This window comes from Tamandua tetradactyla, chromosome 1 (assembly GCF_023851605.1).
Source record: "Tamandua tetradactyla isolate mTamTet1 chromosome 1, mTamTet1.pri, whole genome shotgun sequence".
Lineage (NCBI taxonomy): Eukaryota > Metazoa > Chordata > Mammalia > Pilosa > Myrmecophagidae > Tamandua > Tamandua tetradactyla.
In genome coordinates, this window is record NC_135327.1 from 35,942,693 (window position 1) to 35,964,150 (window position 21,458).

At 37.3% G+C, this 21,458-nt stretch overlaps 2 pseudogenes; both read left to right on the forward strand.

Moving 5' to 3' along the window:
• The first annotated feature begins 1,686 nt into the window (after positions 1 to 1,686).
• Positions 1,687 to 21,159, forward strand: LOC143680516 (M-phase phosphoprotein 9 pseudogene; annotated as a pseudogene).
• On the forward strand, positions 8,570 to 8,733 carry LOC143653899 (U2 spliceosomal RNA; annotated as a pseudogene).
• Positions 21,160 to 21,458: the final 299 nt, after the last annotated feature.

The window sequence follows — 21,458 nt, forward strand, 5'->3', positions numbered from 1 at the left end:
AAAAACTTATAAATGGGCCCTGAGGGGGTGAACTGGTGGTCTTGGTACAGTTCTACTATTCTAGGTCCTTAGAGAGTGCCAAAAGTGAAGCTTTTCCAGAAGTAGGCCTGAACCTGGGACCCGGCTGTGAGTGTGATTCAGCAAGAACATCTCCCTAGGAGAAACAAGGACAGCAAGGCAGGGAAAGGGTGCAATTTCAAGTCAAGTTCCAGCCTTGGTCTGACCTGGCAGGGAGCTCTGGGGCATAAATTATGCATCAGGGCTTGAACTCCCAGCCCAAGGAACACCAGTCCTCTAGAGAATGGCACAAGCCTTAGCCATTAGCACAAAGCACAGCCAAGATGGGAGATGGACACACAGATCTGTAAAGGAGTCCGTGGGGATCTGGGTGGGCACCCATTATGTCTAACCCAGACAGGAGACACAGCAGGAGAGAGGAGCTGCCTTAGATTGGAGCCTGAGAGCTCCGATTCCAATACACCTCCGCTTCCAGATGTCTGTCTGGGAAAATTCACTAAGTGTGTGATGCCACCAACCTCTCCTCTTGGTCTAATCCTCTTGGTGGAGTTCCATGGTGTGGACACAAGGGGCAACTTGTACAGATTCAAGGCAATGATGAAGCTTTGCCAGCAAAAGCAATTCCTCCAGAGCCTAGGAGAAGAAAGAGAGAAGATGACTTACCTCAGGGATAGATACTGGAAAGCTGAAGGTGAAGAGAGCAGGAAGGACTCTGCAAGGGAGATCCTGCTGCTGGCTCATGAGGCTGTGCTTTCTATGCAGGTCTCCTTGGGGGCCTCTCTGCACCTTTTCTGTACCTACAGCCCTAGGACTGACTTCATATGGAGAAAGGAGCTTGAGAAAATAGACAAAAGAGGATAAGACACACCTCCAGCAGGTTATTAGTGGATGGGATTTCAAGACTGGCCCATATGAATCTAAAACCAAAGCCATTCACCTTTGCCAGTGAACACATTTAAGATCCAAAGAGCTTAGTGCACAATTCACTTAGCTTATGTGCAAAATGAATCCTTGAAGTGGCAGTTAAAATTTTTAAACATGGAAACTTCAAATGTGAATTTACATTTCAATTTTTAGGCAATTTTTGGTAGTAAAAATAGAAAGACAGTCCAAATCCAAATCTTGACATAGGTTGATTATTTTTGGTGAAGGCTGAATATGGAATGAGTTGTCAGGAAAAATTGCATTTTTCTGGAAAAGCTGACTTGTTCATACCATGTAAGAGCTGGTAATTGCATATAGCATCATGTCCTCTCATCACCCTGCTTGATGGAAAGCCGAGTCCAATGCATGGCTTATCTGCAGCAAGTGCAAAGGAGTTTTGGGTATTTGTTTTGCCTCCTAATATCATGGTTTGCCTTATTTTTCTATCAATGAGCATTTGTTTTTCCACCAGAAATCTTTTATGAAACAAGACTGGTGATAATTATTTCTTTTAGCTATTTTTTGTTCATATAATTTAGTCAAGACATCCTAATTCTGATGATGCTGCAAATGGTGGATAACCCATCCTCCAGCCCATGGATGCTTGGGATAATTTTCTTTTAGTGTTTGATGATATAAGGAGGGAATCATCATATTGTACTTCATGTTTTCCACTGACTCACAAGTCCTTGAATAGAAGGAGCTGGATTTTACCTCTGAGAGTAGATGCTGTTGAGTACACAAATGGTCACTGACAGCTTGGCTCATGCCAGCAGGTCAGTCCCATGTAAGTACTGACAATAGCTGTCATCTCAAGACAAACGACCCCTATGGCTGAAACCCCACCTTGAACTAGCTGGCATGTAATAGAGTATGTATTTTGTCAATGGAGGAAAGACACAGCAAAAGCCAGTGACATGTACGTATGTACATGTACTTGTACATGCACGAAGCAACACATACTTCCATCCACTTTTACAAAAGAAGGGAAGACACATATGAATAAATGAAGAAATAATACAGGAAGAAAAAAATGTTAATCATCATTATTGCTAGATTGTAGATTCATAAATGAACTCCATTTTCTTCTATACCATTCAATAATCTCCAACATTTCTAACAATAAAGATGCCAGGATAAAAAATATATATTCAACAAATATGTTGTTAAAATGAAAAGGAAGAAATACTTTTAAAAATTTAGAAAAGAAAACATTACAGAGGCATATTTCCATTTTAAAAAACTGTATCTCTACTGTAAAGATTGCTGCCTCTACCTTCTGATGGTGATTAAATATATTGTTCTTCCAGAGGTACATGCAATATACTAAATTTTTACATTAATCATCAAAGATTTAGTTTGACAGTCTCACTCCTGACAGAACAATTTCCCATGTATTAGATTTTACTTTTCACTTTCATTCAGTTATTTGTAACAAAACACTGAGTGAAATGTAAGCATTCAAATAAAGCAAGACTCTAGAGGATGTGGCCCACATGCTGAGCATGTAATGAAATCTATTTCTCTTTGATAATTTCAATTAATGAAGTTAAGAATTAGGAGTGTGACTTTATTTCTTTATATATATCTATGCTTTTCTCCAAGCAAGAGAAGTAAGCAATAGTTTCTACAGGGTTTCCCAGAGTTACCCTTGGCCTCAGACCTCGGAACGGATGTGTAAGGATATTTCAGGGCAAAGGACTGACTACTGCTCTTAGAAAGGCAATGGTGGAAGCCTTGTGTTCCTATTATATATTATTTTGTAACAAATAATCCCAAAACTTGGAGACCAAAAATGATTGCTCTATTTTGCTCACCATCAGTGGGTCTGGAGCTCAGGTTGGGTTCAGCTGGGTGATTCTGGGCATTGACTGAGGTTCCTTGATGGTGCTTAGCTAGCAGTTGGCTTGATCTAGAGGGTCCAAGACGGCTTCCATGTGCATGCCTGGTGCTTTGGTGCAGATGACAGGGAGGTTGGTTTCCACTAGTTCTTTTTCCACCTCCGTGACATCATAAGGAGATCTTTCTATGTGGTCTCTCTAGAAGGGTAATCGGGCTTCTGACATGACAGCCCAGGATTCCAAGAGATGGGAGTCTCTTAAGTTGCAGGCCCAGAAACAAGTGAGGGGTCGATTCTGCCATATTCTATGAGCTAAAACAGTCACAGAATCCATTCAGATCCAAGGAGAGGGACATAGGCTCCACCTCTTTGTGGAAGGAGTGTCGAAGAATGAGTGGCCATATTTAATTCAATATACTCTCCCAGAGTGATATTTCCTTTATGGATAGGATGTCTCACTCTTATTTGTCTGTAAACTTGTCCATCAAAAATTCTGGACTTTTTCAGAGTTTAATTTAGGACAAATTAACCTGCATTTGCATGTGAATAGGCACAAAGAGAGTAAATGTTTGATATTTGCCTTTGTTGGTTCCGTGGATGCCCTTTAAAGTTCTTAGGTAAAAAATGTATATTAACAAAGAGTAAAATGGATATAACAAAGAGTAAACCGTAATATAAATAGTGAACCATAGTTAATAGAATAATTATAACACCATTGTTTCCAAAGAAAAGATATTGATTAGATACTCTATATTAAAGTCTATAATAAAAACTTATTGCTTGGCTCTAGGTTTAAATATAATTTAAATTTATAATTTAAAATAATTTAAATTTATAATATAAAAATTAAATTTATAATGAAATTTAATGGACATCACTTTGTTGACATAATTGGGCATTTGTTCTGGAGAAAAGTGCCACTCAGTACATCTCAAAAAGAAATAAAGAAAATTTGAGGGCAGGCCATGGTGGCTCAGCAGGTAAGAATGCTTGCCTGCCATGCCCGAGGACCTGGGTTCGATTCCCAGTGCCTGCCCATGTAAAAAAAAAAAAAAAAAATTTGAGTTATTTCAGCATCTATTAAACTTATATTAATTGAGCTATTTTTTGCTTTTGTTTTTTTTAATTTGACAGGCATTGTTATAGGTTATGGACATCAACCGTTGAATACAATCTAAAATCCTTCTCTCTGTGGAGCTTACATCCAAGCAAAAGAGATTGATGAGTAAGCAAATAAATACATAGATATATAATTTTAGGTATACTAAAGCTTGGTGAAGACAAAATAATAGAGTAATGGTCTAGAGAGTGACTGTGGAGGCCAGAAGAGGGATAAGCTCTGGTTGGCTGGTGAGAGAGGCAATCTGGCATCTGGCATTTGAATATAAATATTAATCAAGAGGGAGTGAGCTGCGTGGTGATATGAGGATAGGAAATTTTATATGGAAAAATCAAGAAACTCAGAATTCTTCGTTGGAAGAAATAAGCATGAAGTGGAGTCACAAAATTAGCCTTTTGGGTGATCTGTGGATTCTTGGTCTCCTAATCAAAAATATACAATTGACTGTTTACAGTATTTTACCAAATGCAGCTGTTGACAAGGTAGCCATGTCTGTTTCATTGTAAATCCTTGTAAAATTCTTGCCCTTGACATTGAAAGATGGACCCCTTGGCACCATATTTCTTCTAAACTGACTCCTTTTCTAGGGGGTAGGGAGGGTTTGGGGAGCAGTATAATCATCCATCATCAGTCTTTCCTCAAAGAAGCAGCTTCTTTCAGGATCAAAATAATGGTCTGTCAGGTAAGAAACTTCTGCTCTTACCAAACTAAAGAATTAGAATGATGAATTAACATATCAAGGGGCAAGTCAACAATTTTCTAAGCAATTAACGATATTGACTTTCTTACATTAATAGTCCATAGAATGTACACAAAAAAGGAAATAACATTCCCATTTTATAGAAGAAGAGACCAAGGAGGAAGGGCTTGCGACTCGAAACAGGAAAAGTTAGAGAAGGAGCTGAAAAAAGGATTCTATTTGCCCATCTCCAAATTTGAAATCCTGTGGGCATGTTCACACACACACACACCTGGGAATCTTCTATTTCCTGGTATTTTACCTTGCAAAAGGTGATGGAGAACAAGATCATGATCCTGGAATTATATTTAGGTCTTAGGAACTTGGGGCTGTCCAGGACACTCATTTTTTTTTCTGCTTTATTATGGAAACTCAGAAGGCCCCACCTCAATGCACTCTACTTCCTACTTGTGCATCAGTTGTGCTTATTGTTTGTTTAATTTACTGCTGTTATTCTTGGCCTAAGTTTATGCCCCACCCCATGCATTGACTCATCCACTTCAATTTGTTGAGTGCCTCAGCGGAAACCTTGACTTCTCGATAGTTTGTCTTTTAGTCTTAGTGTTAATTGCAAAGAGAACAAATCTGGCCTTGCTCTGCCAATTGTTTCTGTCTCTGGGCTGGTCGTCACTGCCCAGGCCTCATAAACCCTGTACTTCCTCAGAGGCGGTGGCATCAATAAAGTTTATCTATTGAACAAGAATTCAATTTCAGGGAAGACAAATTCTATTCCCGTTTACTTTGGAATAACATTGACATTTTAGAAATGGAGAGAAAGCGGCTAAAACCAAACGTTTTGTTACTAATGAAATTGGATTTTCTAAAGGCTCCATAAAACGTTCAAATAAATACAGCTGTGCAGTGGCCAAAACTCTGGGCTGCGTTCTCTGGTGCCAGAGTCCCTAGCTGAGCAGAAATTATTGGGGCTGTTATCTGGAAAAACGCCTTACCCTTGGCCCTCACTACACAGACACTAAAATGCTCCTGACATTTCACAGACAAAGCCACCATACTCTCAAGCAACACACACCATGCCCAGGGTCATACTTAGAGCCTGAGTTAGGATTAGGGGTCCCACATCTCTTCAACTGCACACAATCCATCAGAGCTGAAATGTGGGAATTCCCAATTCCTTTGGATTGAGGCTACTTTAAATCCTTTGAACTTCATTCATTCTTGAATTCAGCCAACATTCATGGATAACCTCCAATGGGCTGCATGCCATGCTGGATACTGAGAACCTCAAAAGGAATAAGACATGAGAAGACAGTTCAATGAAAGAGCAGTCCTTGGATTTTAAATACCCATTTTAGCAAATGATCTCTATAGCATCGACCCCCAACAGGGATATTGTGAGGACTTTAAGAGACAGATGACGAAAGCAAAGCACTTAGCACTGAGCCAGTTTTCTTAGTTTCTGTTCTCAGTACAGAACATTTTTAAAGAAAGGAGTCAATGATCAGTAGCTAGGAGCAATAACTGTGGTTGATTTAGTTGTAGAATGTCCCCAGAAATCCCCAGCGGCAGTGCCAGTATTCTCAGCAGCATCCCTTAGTTGCTTTGCATCTAAACCCTTTGAAGGCAGAGGTCTCTTCTAGCCTGGCTTGGTATACATTATCCAGTGAATTATTTGGTTATGTCTCATTGACTATTAGAAAGTTTCAAGATTTCACCAAGAAGAGATGATTGGTTTATTGCTGTGCCATGCTGGAATGTTGACTAATGATGATTAATACAAATTCAGTACTATCATCAACTTGTGCTGGTGAAAAAAAGAGATCATGATGGTAAAGTGGGCCACAGACTCCCCAACACTGTCCACAGTGAGCGGGATGGGGCAGGGGGTAGCTAATGTCCCTCCACTTGCTTCTGGGCTGGCTTCAGAGGCTTGCTCAGCCTTTTGAATGCTTACATGAGCAGATGAGATCTTCTGGGAGTTGTGGTGAGGTTACAAGTAGTCTGACAACTTGGGTGGTCTCTTGGTATGCTCAGTCTTGAATCCTTGAGTTTGACCATCCTGTCTGAGAGATTCCAAGACTCCCGAAGATGACCTTTGAAGAGAGATGAGGACTCAGCTGAGCTGCACCTCCAGCCATGAGCTCCAAAGGGACAAACATGTGTCTGATGCATGATGGCCCTCCAGATCAGCCAGCCCACCAGCCGAGTCACGCTGAGTGCCCCAGGCATTTCATAACGGAGCCCTGGCCAAATTCCCGACCCACAGAATTATAAACTGTAACAAAATGGTTGTTTTAAGCCATATGTTTAGGCATAATTTGTTTAGCAGCAATAGATGACTGAAGAGGGCTTTGAATTGACTATTGTAAGATATTGGGGTCTGAACTTGGATTTACAGAGGGCATTTAGAGATGATCCCATGAACCAGAAAGATTCTGCTAACTCCATACTTCTAAGAAATGGTCTCTATACCTCTCTGTTATTCTGAGCCACTAGGTCCTGTGTTTTGAGACTACTCGGTTTTGAGAGGAGTGATCTGATGAGAGGCTTCTTAGGTTCTGTGTAGGATTCCAGGTGACACAGAATCAAGCCAGGGTGCCTGGACCCTGAACAGGTTTTGATTTTTATAACTATATCCTCGTAAATACCAAGAAGTTTCAGATAAGCACTGCAGAAATAAAAGTTAGGACACTCTGACCTTTGTATTTAAAAAAAATTTTTTTTCCTCATCTTTGAAAGGAAAATTAAGCAAAAATAAAACACTTATGATTCCAGTTTAATTGCCACCTTGTCTCTTAGAGCCTGACACTTGTTCCTTTGAACCCTCGAATATCCGTTGCTTTGTAGTTTTATCCTAAAATACTTTCCTAAAAGCTGGGCAGTTTTGTGCTGCACTAAGTAATGTCTTGAATGGTTTTACAGTATCATCAGAAATGATCATTTTGAGACTCGGATTGTTTTCTTTTTTTTGTTTCATGTGAATTTTATGGAAAAGTGAGTCCGTAAATTCATGATTTAACTTTAATGGAAGTCTTTCAAATGGAAACTTTTTGCTAAGTAAATTTGGTTGAAGTTCCAAGAGATCCGAGCTAGTTATTAATGCAGCTAAATGCCCCATGTTCCTATTTCTCACATTGGGGCATCACAGCATGGAGAAATATGAGGCCATCTCCATGCTGTAGGGAAACACAGCACTTATTCTAAAGAGAAATGATGAATCATTTTCTCAGCAAGTTTAAATTTTATAAAATATACAAAAGTCAGTACAATTTATAGCTCTGAATAGTCTGGTTGAATCTTGAGAGAATTTATCTCTTGACCATTCTGAAAGTCACAGTCCAATAACATAAAATTTGTGTCAGTGACTTCACATTCAGTAAGCATGAAGGACCATCAGCCATCCAACAGAGAATTGGTAGTGTTGCAAATAAGTTACATTCCCTTCAAAAACAAATTTCTTTTATTCAATTGACAAGCGGTAGAACTATTATGAATGCAAGTTCAAGAAAGCAAAACTGTATGTACTTTAAATGAATAGGAAAGAAAATCTGTTTTGACTTAGAGAAAAATAAGAATGCTAGATTATTGAATTGTTAACATTTTCAAGAATCGTACTCATTGTAAGCTAACACAGAAATTGATTTTAAGACTTTTGTTTCCAATAAGTCCAATGAGTATAAATAAATCATGGGCATTATATATAAAACAAACACAATACTTGGATAGGTGGAGAGAAGACAGAGTGGCTAGGGGCCTTTGTAAAGAAGTTAAAAAGGGCTCAAGCTAGCTACTGCTGTGCCTGAGCCATGTCCAAGGCACCCTTGCAGGACCTGCATCAGAGCTGTAGGAACCTGCCGTATCTTATGGTAGATATGGCCCATCATAATATACCTGCTGCTTGAACAAGGTAACCAAATGATAATTTAGCAGAGTCTTAAAAAAGTAAACAATTTTAAAAAGTAATGACATCATTGCTTCTCGGCCTTTTGGCTAAGATCAAGTGTAGTATCTGCTCTTATCCAAGGACAATATATTAAATGGATTTTTGGAGCAGGGAGATGGAATAGGAGCTTGCTCCGTCCACTCCACGCATCGAGCTGGTATTGCAGTACTTCCAGGAACGGTGCACCCCCTCCTCAATTGCGGTGTGAACTGACAGACTTGATTTTTTTTTTTTTGGCTCTCCTGCTTTTCTTCTTTTCTTTGCCAGACGGAGATGTCTGCAACCTTCTTCGTGTTTTTCCCCCTGAGCTGCTTGTACTGTCATTTCTTCTTCATCTCTTTTTTTCTTTCTTTCTTTCTTTCCTTTCTATTGTCACATCCTTTATTCGTGGGGATGGCCAACCCAGGTTTCACGCAAGTGGTAAATAAATGCTAGGTAGTAAAAAAAAAAAAGGTAATGACATCAGAGTTGTAAGTATATTTCTAGATGCTGAGATGCTGTGCTGTATGTGCATAACCTGGTATCACCTTGGAACTTTAGGTACCTGTGCAACACCTAAGACTCAGAGTTGGAGTTCTGCAGCTCTGAACGTCAGCATTGCTACATACTACATCCCCCTCCCCCCCAAAATAGATGAGCCTTCACTTAGAGAGAAGAATGAAGCTGATCTGTTTAGGACTAAGGTAAATCAGAATATAGGGCGAAGGATAATATTGTTTGTGTTTTAGAGCTTCACCTACTGTATGAGACCAAAGGCAGAGAGGTTTATTTTGTCCAAAACCTAAATTCTCTGTAACACCAATCTAAATCAACCTGTCTAGATAGCTCATTTAAATAACCTAAGCACATGGAGCCCAGAAAGGAGATGAGGACCTAAAATCCTAGCTTAATGTAATACATAGATACATCCCAGGCTGTTGGGCAGATAATTAAAAAGAACTGACAAAGTTCTTGAGGGCCTGGAGAAAAAAATAGAACTATTAAATTTTCCCACCTAAGAAGCCCCTAATGCTCTCTTATACATTAGAGACTCCCAAGTTAACAGGTCAAGCCCTAGATCTTGAGGCTGTCTCTTATGATATTTATTTCTGTAGTGGAGAAGCTAATCCTACTTAAAATTATGCCGAAGAGTTACTTACAGCAAACTTCTTTTGTTGATCAGATGTGGCTTCTCTCTCTCTCTAAGCCCAAGTATGCAAGGAATATCATTACTCTCCCCACTATGTGAGGCATGACATTCAGGGGGGAAATTCAGGCAGAGAGGTTTATTTTGTCCAAAACCTGAATTCAACAGGGAACATGACTCCCAGGAATGAACCTGGTCCTGACACCATGGAATTAACAACATCTTCCTTGTCAAAAGGGGAAAAAGAAATGTAACAAAAAAAAAAAAGGTGTCTGTGGCTGAGAGTTTAAATGGAGTCCAGAGGCTATTCTGGAAGTTTCTTTTATGCAAGCTTCAGCTAGCTGTTGCTAATTGTTATGGTAATTTTGTCAACCCCCAACCAACATCATTCCTGTTAATCCTAAAGAACACTCAGAGCTCTGTCTGAGAGGGTCTTTAAATGAAGTATTCTTACTAAAAAATACAAGGGTGTATGACTTTCCACCTTCCTTAAGATTGAATGTTCAACGCATTGCATTTCCTTAATGCTTGAAAAAGCCAAAGTGACAGAGTAAAATCCAATGGGGCATTTCTGATGCCGCCCTGCCCCCACTCCGACCTCACAAAACCATTTCAGGGGTTCAGGTCAGGGCACGTTTTCTCTCAGTCAGATTCTGCCCGAACTGTAACTTCCAGTGGGGACAAGGGAGCAGCACATGTGAAAGACCAGTTTATCAGAACACTGTAACAGAACATCTGGGTCTCTCAGTCCCACACTTTGTAACTCCTAGTTCAAGTCAAGATACGCTTTATCAGAGGATAGACAGTTTCACTTGAAACCACACTAATCTCTTTCCCAAACTACTGCATCTTTATTTTTCTGAGGTTGTGACTCATCTTAAGAATCTACTGGAATGCTTGTTGAAAGCACAGACCCTGAGACCCCTCTGTTAAAGATTTCGATACTGTAAAAAAAAAAAAAAAAAAACAATGTAAATAGTAAAAATATGCTAGACAACATTTATTTTTTGTAGAACTGAGATTCTACAAAAGTTGCGTGCATTAGGTTTGTTTTCCAGGAACCTATAACCTCCAGATGGTTCCTAGGGCAGATAAGTCCTGAAACCCTGAGGGACCAGCCTCTCCAAGAACACCTATTCATTCCATCCCCCTATCCTATGCTGTTGACACACTTTTTCAACATGAAAAAGTTAGATGCACATGGCCCAACTATCCTTAAAGATTTGGAGAAGGATCTCAAAGGAGAAGGTGTAGTTACAATGAGAAGATAAACTTAACCAATGAGTATGACTACTGAATCATTATATTGATATTTTGTTTTAATCTACAGTGTCTTGGTGCAGCTAAAAGAAAAACCCTGAAATTGTGGAACTGTAACCCACACTAAACTTTGAAATCTGTTCTATATCTATTTGTTGAAATTTATTGCTTTTTTTTGTGTGTGTATATATATATGCATAATAAAAATATTGTAAAAATAATATTGTAAATGAAAAGCTTGAAAAAATCAAAGTAAAATTGGAAATGGTAAAGAAAATGTGATGACATAGTAGTGAGTTTCATGGTTTTCTTTTTCCTATATCTTTCCCAGACTTGTAGTGAAAGAACCTGGCAAGTCAGAAACACCAATGAGTGCAGACAAGAAAAAAAAATAATAAGAGCCTGTTTCCCTAACCAAAGACACAGGAACTGGGTAGCCTTACAAGACAGAAAACTCTTAGACAATCACTACTCTACTACATCCAAACACCACAAAAAGTCCTGTCTGCCCGTCCTCCCATTTCCATGCAGGCAAAGGCTGAGTAAGGAGCCCAGACTTACATCTTTTCTGGGCTGTAATGAAGTTTTCCAACCTCCCTCCTCAGGGACAGGGTCAGAAAGATCAGGCAGAGAGCCAGGACTTTCATCTCCCCCAAGCAGTCATCAGGCTTATCCCCACAGTGTTAGCAGAGGCCAAGTGCAGAGCCTGTACTTCTGGTGCCACCAGATAGAAATGATATGGCAACCCCTTCCCCTGTAGGAGTGCTGTCAGAGGACCCCAACTAATGCAGAAGGTTTAAATAAGACACAGAGTCTAATAGCATAACACCAGGCTTCAATAGAAAACCACGCACCACACCAAGAACCAGGAATATCTCACACTAAACGAAAAGACAATCAATAAATGCAACCTTCAAAATTGCAGAGCTATTAGATTTATCTGACAAAGATTTTAAAGCAGCCATAAGAAAAATGCTTAAATGAGCAACTACAAACTTTCTTGAAACAAATGAAAAATAGAAAGTCTCAGCAAAGAAATAGTACTACAAAAATCAAACAAAATAAATTTCAGAGCCTAAAAATATACAGTAACTGAAATAAAAATATCAGTAGATGGGGGTAACTGCAAAACAGAAGAGACGGAGGAAAAAAATCAATGAACTTGATGATAAAACAGAATAACTTACTCAGTCTAAACAACAGGGAGAAAACAGACTGAAAATAATGACTATATCCCCAGGGACCTGTGGGACTAAAATAATCAAAAGATCTATCTTATATGTCATTAGAGTCCCAGAAGGAGAGGTGAAAGAAGGCAGGGATGAAAAAGTATTCAAAGACATAATGAATTAATGGTCTAAGTTTAACAAAAGACATAAACAAATAGATTTAAAAGGCTGTGCAAACCCAATAGAGCACAAACCCAAAGAAATATGCACCAAAACACATCACAGCAAAACCTCTGAAAACTAAAGACAGAGTAAAAAAATCTTTATATCAGCAAGAGAGAAACTACATAGTACTTACAGGGGACAAACAATTGGATGGCAATGTATTTCTCATCATAAACAAAGGAGGCAAAAAGAAGTTGGACAATATTTGTCTAGTGCTGAAAGAAAAGAACTATAAACCCAAAATTCTATAGCTATTGAAAATATCCTTCAGGAATTAAGGAGAAACCAAGATATTCTCAGAGCAAGGAAAACTGATAGAATTTATAGTCAACAGACCTACCTTAAACGAATGGCTAAGGAAGGTTTTCTCAACATAAAATTGAATAATAAATGAAAGAAACTTGTTACATCAAGGAGGAATAAGGAACAATGGAAATAGTAAAAATATGCTAGACAACATATATTTTCTTTCTCCCCTTGAGTTTCTTAAATACCCTTTGATGTTTGATGTAAAAATTATAAAATGTGGTTTTAAATTTATTTTGTAAAGCAAATATTTAAGATATTTATGTATAAATGTAAGAAGCTAATAGGAAATAAGCTTTCCATAGTTCATGTGAATACTTCGCTTTACTTTTCTCAGTGATATTACATTGTGATGTGCTATGTATATATATAATGTAAAACCTAAAGAAACCAGTTAAAAGGCTACACAAAGAAACATACTCAAAACACTACAGCTATATGGATAAAAAAGAACATTAAAAATAAAAAGCAATTCAAAGGATAGCAAGAAAAAGAATACAGAGAAGCAAAAAAAAAACAAAAAGTACAAACAGAAAACAAAAGACAAAATGGAAGATTTAAATATCACTAGTTATATTAAATATATGTGGTATAGATACACCAACAAAATATAAATTGCCAGAGTGGCTTAAAAAAACTATTAATCATATATATGGTATCTAAAATAAACTGATTTCAAATATAGGCACATTGAAAATAAACGGGTTGAAAAAGAATGACTTTCATTGAAACGTCATGCAAAAAACTATCATAGGGAAACAGGAGTGGATACATTCTTATCACATGAAGTAGATGTTATGAATTGAGTAATATCCTCCATAAAGACAAGTCCTAACCCTCTGTCCTATAGATGCAAACCCATCTGTAAATAGGCTCTTTGAAAATGTTATTAGTTAAGGTGAGGCTGAACTGAATTAGGGTGAGCCTTAATCCAGTATAACTGGAGTCCTTAACACTAGAGGAAATTTGGACACATTATGAGGAGACAGAGGAATTAGATAGCCACATGAGGCAGAGCTTGAACTAGGGATTGCCAGTCCACAAGCCACCATCAGAATGCTATAGAATAATCAGAAAAATCATGAATAGCTGACTTTTGGTTTTAGACTTTTAACTTCCAAAACTATGAGACAATGAAGTCTTGTTGCTTAGGCCAATAAGTTGATTTATTTGTTATAGAAGCCCTGAAAAATCAAAATGGTAGATTTTAGAGCAAAATGATAAAAAGGGTCAATCTACCAAGATAACATAGTAATCATAAATGCACATATATCAAACAACAAAAGTTGACTTCAACACCTTTCTTTCAGCAATTGATAGAACAATTGGACAGAAAATCAACAAGGATATAGAAGAAATCAACACTAGCAATCAACAGGATATAATCAACATTTATAGGCCATTCCACTCAACAATAGCAGGATACACATAATTTTCAAGAACTCACAAAAATATATGCCAAGATAGATCAAATAGTGAGCCATTAAAAATACCCCAAATTTTATAAGAATGGAAATCTTTCAAGGTATGTTATTTGACCACAATGGAATCAAACTAGAAACGAGTAACAGAAAACAGCAAAATTCTCCAAACACTTGGAAATTAAACAATACACTTCTAAATAACCCATAGGTCAAAGAGGAAGTACCAAAAGATTTTTTAAAAATACTTTGAGCTGAATGAAAATAAAAATACAATATATCAAAATGTTTAGGCCAGTTAGGCAGTGATGCAAGAAAAATTAATAATACTAAATTCATAATAATGAAAGAAGAAAATTCTCAGTCAATAATCTAAGCTTCCATCTCAAAAACCAAGAAAACAAAGATTAAAATAAACCCAAAGCTAGGAAGGAAGGAAATAATGATACAAGAAGTCAATGAAATAGAAGACAAACAAACAAAAAAAGCAAAGGAGAAAATTAATAAGACCAAAAATTGGTTCTTCATAAAAGTTAGTAAATTCACAAATTCTCAAGTGAGATGCACAAAAGTAAAAAGAAAGAAGACACGGATTACCAATATTGAGTGAAGCAGGGGATATAACTACAGACCCCACAGACATGAACAGGATAACAAGGAATACTGTGATCAGCTCTACACATTAACTTGAGAAGTAAATGAAATGAATGAATTCCTCAAAATTCACAAGCTACTACAACTCTCTGATATGAAATAGATAATTTGCATAGCTGTACAACTATTATGGAGCTTAAAATCATAAACTAAAAACTCTCCAAAAAGAAATATTTATGCCCAGGTGTTTTCACTTGAGGAGTCTACAAAAAGTTTATAGAAGTGGGGCAAGATGGTGGCATAATAAGGTGTGGAATTTAGTTTGTCCTCCAGAACAGCTAGTAAATAGCCAGAAATGGTACAGAACAACTGCTAGGAGACCGTCAGTGACCAGACACTGTATACTCCAGTCTGAACCAGATGAAATAGCTGAGAATCCAAATAGAGCTATAAGTCTCCCAGCCATGGAGGCTGGTGCCCCTCCCCAATGGGCATGGCAGGCTGGTTCCCCAAGGGGAAAGGAAACAGAATTTACTAGCAACAAAGGCTTAGCTCAACCAAGCTCCAATTGCAGAATTAATTAACAAATTCTGACTACTGAAAACAGGCTCCCAGCACAGATAAACTTGTAATAAGCACTAAAGGAACTGAAGTTTTGTCCTGGCAGAGAGGGGGTGGAGCTGATGGAAAAAAGAAATAGATGCTTTGTGTTGGATAGCACAAATACTGGAAAAAGACTGGACCCAAAAAAAGAAGGCATATAGAGCCTGGAGATACATAGAAGTATGTACTAACTTAAACTCTTGATTGACAAATCCAAGGAGCAAGGGTCCAGTATTGAAAAGGCATTTTTTTTTTTAATTCCTTTTTAGATAGAACTGGGAGAATTCTCAGGCTCCAGCACTTCCCCAGGCAAGAGTGGAATTAAGCTTGTCTGAGAGATAAAGTAGCTAGTCAGGTAAAATCAGTTAATCCCCTAAAAAGTGTATCCTCCCTAAAGAAAAGGGGATGGAACCCAGCTCAAGTAGAATCATTCCTTTAATGAATTCAGGGCCCAGGGACTGGAAACCTGAGGCAATTAAAGCCATCATACTACTTCACCTCTGTCTCAACTACACCCCTAACAGGAAGGGTCTGCTGAAATTAAAGGCACCACATCACTTTAATCTGGTAGGAAGCTGCTGGCACACAAGCACCACATGCTGGGCAGCATAGGAAAAACACGGAGTCTAGAAACTTCATAGAAAAGTCTGGCAACCTGCTGGATCTCACCCTCAGGGAAAATTGATGCTGGCTACTCTTTCCTCCTGAGACATGGGTCTGTTTGGGCTTTAAAATCTGACTGGGGTCTATAATATCTGAGGAGACCCCACTCAAAAAGAAAAAAGGCTCCATATAAGCAGGGTGAGAAACAGAAAAACAAGAACAGAAAAATTCTGATCAGTTAAACAGAACCTGCTAGAGGTCTAGAATAACTTGAACTGAATGTCAAAGAACAGATAGAGAACAAAGCCATCCAGCAAGAAAATTCCAGGTAAAAGAGTGAAAACAACCCCAGAATAAATTAATTAAGAAATCAAATGCTTAGACACCAGTGAAGAATAATGAGACATACTAGGAAAATCAAAGATGTAGCTAAGTCAAAGGAACAAAGCAACACTTCAAATGAGATACAGGAGTTGAAACAACAAATTCAGAATGTTTGGACAGACCTAGAAAATCTCATCAAAAATCAAATCAATGAGTTGAAGGAGCGTATAAAGGAGACATTGGGTGAACTAAAAGAAGAACTTGAAATTTTGAGAAAACAAATCACAGAACTTATGGGAACAAAAGGCACAATAGAAGAGATGAAAAACAATGGAAACCTACAACAATAAATATGAAGAAGAAAAGAAAGGATTAGTGAACTAGAGGACTGAACATCTGTAATAGGACACATAAAAGAAAATATAGGGAAAAGAATGGAAAAATATGAGTAGGGTCTCAGGTAATTAAATGACAACATGAAGCACATGAATATACATGTTGTGAGTGTCCCAGAAGATAAGAGAAGAGAAAAGGAGGAGAATAAGTAATGGAGGAAATACTCACTGAAAATTTCCCAACTTTTATGAAAGACATAAAGTTACAAGATTCAAGAAGAGCAATGTATCCCAAACAGAATAGATCCAAATAGACACACCCCAAGACAAAGAGAGAATTTTGAAAGTAGCAAGAGAAAAGTAATCCATCACATATGAAGGAAGCCCAATAAGACTATGTGTGAATTTCTCAGCAGAAACCATAGAGATGAGAAGGCAGTGGTATGATATTTAAGATTCTAAAAGAGAAAAAATGCCAACCAAGAATTCTATATCCAGAAAAACTGTCCTTCAAAAATGAGGGGACATTAAAATATTTTCAGGCAATCACTGAGAGAATTTGCAACTAAGAGACCAGTTTTGCAAGAAATACTAAAGGAAGCACTGGAGAGAGGTCTGGAGAAAAGCATAGAAATAAAGACTATCGGTAAAGGTAAAAAGAGAAAAAAAAATAGATATGACATAAAAAAATGCAAGACAAAATGTAGAAGAAAGTACTACCCTTACAGTAATAACATTAAATGTTAATGGATTAAATTCCACAATTAAAGACATAGATTGGGGTGGTGCAATGGTGGCTCAGTGGCAAGAATTCTCACCTGCTGAGCTGGAGACCCAGGTTTGATTCTTGGAGCCTACCCATGCAACAACAACAACAACAAAATGATATAGATTGGCAGAATAGATTAAAAAACAAGATCCATCTATATGCTATCTACAGAAGACTCATTTTAGACCCAAGGACAAAAATAAGTTGAAAGTGAAAGGTTGGGAAGAGATATTATGCAATCAACAATAAAAAAGAGCAGGAGCAGCTATACAAATATCCAATAAATTAGACTTCAAATATAAAACAATTAAAAGAGACATAGAAGGACACTATGTGTTAATAAAAGAAACAATTCAACAAGAAGACATAACAATCATAAGTATTTATGCACTGAGCCAGAGTGCTCCAAAATACTTGAGGCAAAAATTGACAACATTGAAGGGAGAATTAGACACATCTACCTTAGTAGTTAGAGATGTCAATTCCCCACTCTCATCAATGGATAAAACACTCAGACAGAGGATCAATACAGAAACAGAGAATTTGGATAATATGATAAATGAACAAGGCTGGATAATATGCTGGGTCACAAAGCAAGTCTCAATAAATTTTAAAAAGGTCAAAATCACACAAATCACTTTCTCAGATCATAATGGAATGAAGTTGGAAATCAATAATAGGCAGAGGGCCAGAAAATTCACAAATACATAGAGGCTAAACAGCACACACTTAAACTAGTGGGTCAAGGAAGAAATTACAAGAGAAATCAATAAATATCTTGAGGCAAATGAAAATAAAAACACAACATATCAAAATATATGGGATGCAGCAAAGGCAGTGCTAATAGGGAATTTTATTGCCTTAACTCCTTATTTAAAAAAAAAAGGAAGAGCAAAACTTGAGGAACTAAGTGTTCACTGAGAAGAATTAGAGAAGGAACAGCAAATAAAAGGAAAGGAATAATAAAGACTAGAGCAGAAATAAATGAAATTGAGAACATGAAAACAATTGAGAAAATCAACAAAACCAGAAGTTGGTTTCTATGGACCCTTAGCTAGGTTGACAAAAAAGAGAGAGAGAGAGAGAGATGAGGCCAATAAATAAAATCAGAAATGGAAGAGGAGACATAATCACTGATGTCTCAGTAATAAAGGAGATAATGAGAGAATACTATGCACAATCAAATGCAAATAAACTAGACAATGAACAACCAATATTGACTTGAGAAGAAAAAGACAACCTCAACAAACCAATCACAAGTAAAGAGATTGTGTCAGTTATCAAGAAGCTCTCAAAAAGAAAGTCCAGGACCAGATGGCTTCACACGTGAATTCTACCAAGCATTCAAGAAAGAATTTGTACCATTCTTGCTCAAACTCTTCAAAAAAATTGAAGTCAAAGGAAAGCTACCTAATACATTCTATGGAGCCAATATCACCCTAATACCAAAGCCAGACAAAGATACTACAAGAAAAGAAAATTACAAACCAATCTCTAATGAATATAGATGCAGAAATCCTCAAAAAAAAAAAACTTGCAAATCAAATCCAGCAGCACATTAAAAAAATTATACTCCAGACCAAGTATGTAAGGCTTATTCCAGGTATGTAAGGCTGGTTCAACATAAGAAAATCAAATAATTTAATTAACAAATCAAAGCAGGAAAACTACATGATCATTTCAATTGATGCCAAAAAGGCATTTGACAAAATTCAACATCTTTTCTTGTTGAAAACCAAAGGATTAGAATAGAAAGGAACTTCCTCAACATGACAAACAGAATATATGAAAAACCCACAGCTAATATCATCCTCAATGAGGAAGGACTGAAAACTTTCCCTCTAAGACCAGGAAAATGACAAGAATGCCCATTGTCACCATTGTTATTCAATATTTTGCTAAAAGGTCTAACCAGATCAATTTGACAAGCAAAAGTAATAAAAGACATCCAAGTTGGAAAGGAAGAAGTAAAGCTCTCACTTTTTCGCAGATGACATGACACAATATGTTGAAAATCCCAAAAAACCTACAGTAAAGCTACTAGGGCCAGTAATGAATATGGCAAAGTGGCAGAGTACAAGATCAACACCCCAAACCAATAACTTCTCAGTTATTTGGATTTCCTAAATATCCCTCAAACCCAAAAGCTTCACCAGTAGACTCCTGGAAAAATCATGCATTCCAAACTGAAATTAAGATGAGTTCTATGTTTCCTTCAGTACATATTATTACTGATAATGTTATCTTGGTCAACACTATAGATGAAGACATATTGTCATAGGTAACTCCAGGCTCAGTCAGTCAATCCAGCTTCCAGGTACAGTCAACAGTGTTCCAGAATGCATTTCATTGACTTCCTTGGAAGATTATGTGTTACTGTCTAAGATTCGACAGAACCTGAAGGAAAAGCATGATCGAGCTTATTGTGAATCAGAAATAGTTTGAAACAGAAGCTGGAGGCAAAAGAAATTTCTGCAGTTAAATGTTGGAAAAGAACCAATCAAATTCTTGCAGACAGATGTGGCCAGTTAGATGGTGCTCTGAATGAAGCTAAAGTTGCATGAGAACACTTGAAAATAACTTATTGGAAATTGAAGTGAATGATTTGAGAGAATGCTTTAGTGCAGCCAGCAATGCCTCCAAAATTTTGCAGGAACAAATTGAGGAAATGAGAGCAAATAATAAAGAGTTTGTGCTTGATGCACAAACTCAGATTTCTGATTTTAAAAGAACAATTTCAAAACTTGAAGCTCAGGTCAAGCAAGTAGAGCATGAAAATATGTTGTCTTCATCATAATTCTCAAATTTAAATGAGACCCTCACATGCCAACACACTAGCAACTTCAGATGTTAGCAGGTGAAAGTGGTTGATACCAGGAGCAGAGTATCTTTACTGGCCCGCCTTTGGACACACGGGATGGTCAAGTGAATAACCAGCTGGAGGAAAGGTGTATTCTTAGGTACGATTGTCCTCCAAAAAGGGAGATTCACCTGGAGTTTCACCAACAAGTTTACTGATTAAATAAAAAAGAAAAGAAAGCAGAGAGAGAGAGACTTGAGGCACACCAATCTTGGAAGCTTTAAAAGAGCTTAATGAGGAAAAAGTATTTAAAAGTTGGGGCACACAGACAGAGGAAGTAGTCCTCTCAAATAAAATAGTGACTCCTCAGCAAGCAGAAATTTCAGTCAATGCAAGTTGGTCCCCCAGAGCAATGTACACAACAGAAGCAAAGGAGATTTAATTCTGCCTCACAAAGATCATCAGCTTTACCACCTTCAAATCATAAATCAAATACTCCAACAGAAAGAGAGGTTATGTTAACACCAGTTACTGTGGATATAGTCCAAAACGATCGCCTAAAGAAATCCGTCCCTAGGATTTAGTAAAACAAAAGTAGTCCATTTCGATTTGATATACTTTTGGATGATTTAGATACTGTTCCAATGTCTACAGTACAATGAACCAATCCTACAAACAACTCCAGTTTCTTCCTCTAGATGACTCAGAAGAAGGCAAATATTCAGAAAACAATGCTGAAAATCATAGCTCTTGCCCTGAACTATTGCCAAATGGAGTAAATCTGCCTGGAAGAGGAATAAATCAGTTAGCTATGAACAGTATAAGCTATTTCAGTAAAACCACATGACAACGATTTTGAATAAACAACAAAAATTAGGATCCTAGCTGAAAAAGAACGATTTTTTTTTGATGAATTTACCAAAGAAAAATACCAGATTGAGGCAGCACTTAGCTAAATGCCTTCTATTGGAAGATGAATCACCTTGCAGTTAGGATTAAATCAGAAAGCTTTGGAAGATCATTTGGAAAAGATTAACCAAGATCAGTTCATATTTGTTTTGTGCATCTCTGCAAATCTTTAAGATTTGTAGCCATTAAATCTGAGACTTTTTTTTGTTTGCACTAATGCATAATTATGCATTCAGATAAGGCAAACTATTTTGTACTATTTATAAGTCTTCAAATAGAAGTTTTACAATATGTTATTCCTTTCATTTGCTATTTTATAATTCAAGTGGCCACATATTTTCAAAGTATTTCTGTTATGCTCAGGAATCTCTTGTATATTTTCTATTTAAAAAGTATTATTTTAAAATAGTATATTTCCAATTTATATTAAGAATAAGGAAATGTAAACAAGAAGGTGGCTTGTTTCTAAACA